The 5,879-nt window shown below is 51.1% G+C and overlaps 1 pseudogene; it reads right to left on the reverse strand.

Moving 5' to 3' along the window:
* Positions 1–1,960: 1,960 nt before the first annotated feature.
* On the reverse strand, positions 1,961–3,639 carry LOC102760694 (annotated as a pseudogene).
* Positions 3,640–5,879: the final 2,240 nt, after the last annotated feature.

Here is a 5,879-nt window from a genome sequence, read left to right on the forward strand (position 1 = left end):
TCTGGGTGGGTCAAAGGCTGCTTGAGCTGGTAAATTGCACCCTTTTCCAGGGTACTGCAGTAGGTGGGCTCTGAGGGCTTCCCGAGAGAGCTTGGTGGTCTCTGTGGCTTTGGCATTTTGGAAAAAAGGCTGAGATCAAGTTCCACCTCTCCCGACTTTGGATGCAATGCTGTGATGCTGGAGCCCATGGAGGGACATTTGTGGATGTCCACATGCTATTTCTGGCTTGAAGACAGAGGAGGCCACATGAAAGGACCAGAGAGTGGTCTTTGGGAACTGAGAGTGATCCTCCTTGGTAGCCAGAAGGAAAACGAGGACCTCAGTCATACAACCACACACAACTGAATTCTGCCAACAACCTGAATAAGCCTGGAAGTATTCTTTTCCAGAATCTCCAGATGAGAGAACCCAGCCTGGCTGACAATTTGATTATGACCTCATGAGACCCTTCACAGAAAACACAGTCAAGCCTGTCTGGCTTCTGACCCACAGCACTGCTAACTAATAAATGCGTGCTCTTTAAGAAGTAAATTAATGGTAATTTGTTAGGCAGCAATTGAAAACCAATACAGACATCTGGCACTGCCTCTTGGCACTAACGCTGTAGCTTCATCTAAAGAAACCTCAACAGCCTAGGATTTTGGTCTGATTGGTTAAATTATGTGGTAGGGGAGGGAGTGAAGGTTAGGTGCAGGGAGTACTGAAATGGATTCAGATTTCCCTGCCCTGGTGTGAAATAATAAGATATATCCTATATAATAAAACCCTAATATGCAAATCAACCAAATGGTAGAACGACTGCCGAAACCGGTTTGGCTCAGTGGATAGAGTGTCGGCCTGCGGACTGGGAGGTCATGGGTTCGATTCTGGTCAAGGGCATGTACCTGGGTTGTGGGCACATCCCCGGTGGGGGATGTGCAGGAGGCAGCTGATCGATGTTTCTCTCTCATCGATGTTTCTAACTCTCTCTATCTCTCTCCCTTCCTCTCTGTGAAAAATCAATAAAATATATTTTTAAAAAAATGGTAGAACGACTGGCAGAACGTCCAGTCGCTATGACATGCCCTGACCACCAAGGGGCAGACGTATCTGCCCCCGAGAGGAGGCGACCAGCAGTGGCGATTGGGGGGTGGGGTTTGCCAGCAGGCAGCACCAGGCCACCAGCCAAGGCGGGTGCCAGCAGGGGTCCCCCAATTGCCCCAACCCAGTTGCCACACAGATTGGCCCTGATCGCCTTCCATGCCTAGGGATCCTACCCTATATATTGGGAATAGTCTCTTAGATTTAAAACTTAAAATCTGGCAAGTTTTAAGGGGAACTGGGGGTGGATGGTAGCAGATGCAGGTGGTGAGGGGAGGAGAAAGGGGGAAGGAGGGGAGACGGGGAGGCAGGGAACCTGATCAGCCCTGATAGCAGTCCTGGCCTAGGGACCCCCACCCATGCACGGATTTCATGCACCAGGCCTCTAGTGTTTTTTTGTTTTGTTTTGTTTTGTGTGTGTGTGTGTGTGTGTGTGTGTGTGTGTGTGTGTGTGTGTGTGTGTATGCTCTCAGTTAGTTTACAGCTTCTAAATCTCCTTGTAAATAAGAGTGCTAGGAGAATCTTTTGTTCTAAAATTTAGTCTTTGATCCCAGTTGCTGACAATGAGCTAATAAGACCTTTATAATTCCTGAGTGATAGGGGCACCTATCCATAAACTCCTAAATCCCTTGGGATTTCCTGAAGTGTCTTTTGTTCTAATGTGGTGACTCTTGGTAAGCTGCTGTATAGGGCTGGTCGGAAGAAGACCAAGACATGATAAAAGGTTGAGACTTTCAGACTCACCTCTCATTCCTGAAAGAAAGGAGAGAGGCTACAAATGAAGTTAATAATCCATCATGCCTATGTGATGAAGCCTCTATAAAAATACCCATAGTATGTGGTTCAAAGACCTTCTGAGTTGGTGATGGCACACCACAACTCAAGAAAAAGCTCCTGCACTCAGGAACCTATGCACATCTTTGCCTGGCTGTTTATCTATGTCCTTTCCCATAAACTGGTGAATGTAAACAAAAAGTTCCCCCATTAATACAAAGTTCATCTCCCCAGCTGAATAGTGAAAGGTTTCAACATCTCTCTCCTTCCTGATTTTTTTTATGACTCTTCTGTGCAGCCACAAATGCTTTGTTTGCAGATTTCATCTGGATAAATGTATCTACTGATGATGAGATACCTGGTGATTAGTCCTGGTAATTCAATGCCTTGTAAAATTTGTGAGTTTGAATATCTATGTTTTAAAAACTCCCCCAGAAAATCCACATCTCCTCAATTATGTTCATGTAGGGACGACCTTAAAGGTGTATACAGTCTCTAACGTTTTCATGGGGCAAAAATTTCTGAGGTAGTACTAGGATAATAGGAAGGGTTGCAGTGAAATGAGAAGGGCTGAGGTGAATTGATTAGCACTGCCAAACTTCAGTTGCTGTGCTCCTGAGCAGTTCAATGTCTTTTACCAAAATCCTTATGCTTCCTCAGTGTGTTCTGTGCATACTTCTCATAAGAGGACAACATATCTCTTGTTGGCTGGTTGTCTAGTTAGGTAACAAGGAGGATGCCCCCCCCCCCCCCCATTTTAGAGCAGTCTTGTCCAAAGAAGGCCACCGTCTTATCAGCTGTGGCCATGAAAGATAGCCCCACCTGTGGACAAGGACTTGGTTTTCCTTGGAGAGAAACTGGGATACCTCATTGGAGATACTACCAGCAGTTTTAAGACAATCTTTGCCTGTTGCTTTGTAAACCTCAATGTACTGGCTTTCCATGCAATGTGTGTGCCTCTGTAATGCTAGGTATCTGTGCTTCTCACTTACAAACCTAAGCAGAGCTTCTCAGTTCCTTCAGATATGGGCATTCAGATGCAGTGCTGAAACTCCTTTGGCAATCTGAGTCCTTGGAAGAATTTCTCAATATCTTGAGCCACATGCTGCCATGATAAACCTGGAACCCTGATTACAGTGTTGTCATCAATGAGTTCCATTTTGATGCAAGTGCCACTTTGAAATTTGTAATTTATTCTCTCTGAATCTGAACATTTGTGGTTATTAGGCTGTGAAATCACTACTAAAATTGTAGCCCCGTATCTGTAACTTGAGAGGCTCCACACAGGAGGCTGAGTTATTCTCAAAATTTAAACACTCTCATTGCTTGTAGCATCCAGTTTATCAATATCAGGTACACCAGGACAACACTTGTTGAATTATTTTTGAAGATCAGAAGAGTAATAGGAGCATACAAGCAATTATTCTCAGAAGTGTCAGGACGCAGGATCTGCCTGACATGAAGTACATCAGTACAGAAATAGGAGGAGGCCTCTACCTTCAGTTCAGTACATTGCCGACTGGTTCAGCTGTCCCAGGGCTCAGTCTAGCTGTGATGTCAAGTACAGGTGTTGACCTTATCTTAGTTTTTTTCTTTACAATCCTGTGTCAGTTCCAAATGATTCCATCTAACCAGTATTTCGCACAACTGTTCCACCTTAATGATGGCCAGGTCCACAACTTTCCATGTCAGCAGGATCAGCTGCTCCTCATGCAAGCCCAGCTTGGCTACAGTGTACTGATTCCAAAAAGGATCACCATGTAATCTGGAGACACTGTCCCTCATGATGGGGGTGGGTGGGAGTGAAGAGGGGTCAGGAGGTGGTGGGATGGGGTAGAAGTGAGAACTAGAAAATTGTGCAACACCTACTCTAAGAGAAACAGAAAGTGCTCACCTCACCTTAGCCTTTTGACTCACCTGGTGCAGAAAACAACCAACCCCCCAACTCCACACAGGTTCTCCACACCCTGGGCAGGAAGTGTGCAGCTGCCAGCCTCAGAGGACCTGTGCTAGACAAAGCTTGTGGCACAGCTGCTGGAGTAGCCATCCTCCTTCTAGCAGCTTGAGCCTCTGGCCTCCCTGGGCTTCCTCAGGGCCACCTGGCCCAGCTGCTCCGTCTTTCTAGGCAGCCCCTTCAACCACTTCACAGTGCTAGACAAAGGCAGCTCAGACCCCGACTTGAGCTTCTGGAAGCCGGTGGGGCATTTGGACCCCGTGGACGCAGTTCTGGTGCCTCATATGGACATGGACAGTGTTCCCAGCCTCCAGTCTGCTGCAGTGCACACAAGCTATTGAGTAGGATGAGGTGCCCCACCAGTAGAGGCTCCAGGGAAAAGAGGCTTCACAAGCTCATCTCACCCCACCTGAGTGTGGTTTTCCCCGAAGGCCACGGGAGCAGCTGCCTCATGACTGGTGCGAAGTGAGGATCAGGTGGAGCTGACCTGAGCCCTCCGCAGGGCTGAGCACCACACCCCTGCCCCTAAGCAAACCCACCGTGCTCTTCCAGAAAATGGGCCTCGGCCTGATGCATCTGTGCTGCTGTACTTGTCTGCACCAACTACATGATGGCCCTCCTGTCTATCCTGCTGGTATGGCACCCACGGGCCCCACTAGAAGATGGTATGCATGTTATTCCCCACCACCTGCCGCCCCATTGATGGCCCGGTCCGCCTGCAGCACTTGAGATTACTGCAAGCACCTGCAGTAATCCTCCAGGACCCAGAGACCTCAGTGAGCTGGGAGCGAGGAAAGCATCGGTTCCCAGGGCAGTTTATGGACAAAGGCACCCTCCAGACCTGCCTAGGAGCACCCGCGGGTGGCGTGCAAGGAGCTGCCAAGGTTAGAGACCCCTTGTAGGGCTGAGAAAGAAGACAAGTCCCCAGCAGGTAAATCCTGATGGCCCTCAGACCCAGCCCTGGGAGGTGAGCCAGGTGGGCTCCGCTGTGGATGGTGCCAAGAAGGTAGGTGCCTCGGTGGCCCCAAGCAGGGCAAAGTGCTCAACACACCCATCTAGGGTGTTTCACTGGCAAATGGCCCCGTAGACCCTCCCCCCCCCGCATCTAGAGTGGAGGGGCCAACTCCCCACCACATGCTGCCTGGAGAGCGGCCTGAAACTGGGGTCGGGCTGCCCAAGAAGACACAGAAGCTTGGAGACGCTGCCAGCCACCAGCAGCTCCTGGCAGCGTCCAGCCCACCGGAGCCCAGTCAAGGGCAGCAGGCAGCTGTTGCTGAATCTGTTGTGGGCTGAGAGGTCAGGTTAGGCTGGACATCTCATCCACGGTGACCACGGTGACCACAGTGACCACACTCTCGCTGCCAGCCGAGATGGGCTCCTGCACTCCACCAAGGTGGGCAGGTACCTGTCTATCAAGCAGGTGCCACTGCGTCCACTGCAGCACCAGGCTGAGCCTCCCCACAAGGACGCGAACCTGTGCCTGGTGTTACCCAGAGAGCAGGAGCACCGCAAGGCTGTGCCCATGGCGCCGGCACCCAGTCCCCCAGCCTCTCCAGACAGCGGTTCTGGTCCCAGGAAACAGCGGGCGCCCTGGGACCCAAGGAGTCACTGTCTAAATCCATCCATTGGCGGATCCGAACCCCTGTCCAACTTGTCTGACTGGGACCCCCTGCCCGCCGCCTCCAGCACCACGGACTCGGACCAGGACACCAAAGACTTCTGGCGCCTTTTCTGCGGCACACTGCCGGCCTCCCCAACTTCCTCCAGCCTTTGCGCACCCGCCCAGCACAGGCAGGGTGGGCCCCGGGATTCTGCGCCCGGGGCAGGTCCGATGGACAAGTCTGGGTTGTACCCGAAGGTCCGTGGCACTCCAACCCCTGGACTGCCACTCTCAAAGCCACTCCAGTGACCGCGGCCAGAATGAAGAGACTGGCTGATGGGGACCTGTGGCTACTCGGCCCCCTTCTCTCTAGTACCCCCCACCCCACCGCACACATACCCTGCCTACCTGCACAGGGAGGGGCGGAGGTGGCTGGTGGCTGGTGGATAAATAGTTCTTCCCAGAGGGTGC

Source organism: Myotis davidii, unplaced genomic scaffold (genome assembly GCF_000327345.1).
Source record: "Myotis davidii unplaced genomic scaffold, ASM32734v1 scaffold293, whole genome shotgun sequence".
Lineage (NCBI taxonomy): Eukaryota > Metazoa > Chordata > Mammalia > Chiroptera > Vespertilionidae > Myotis > Myotis davidii.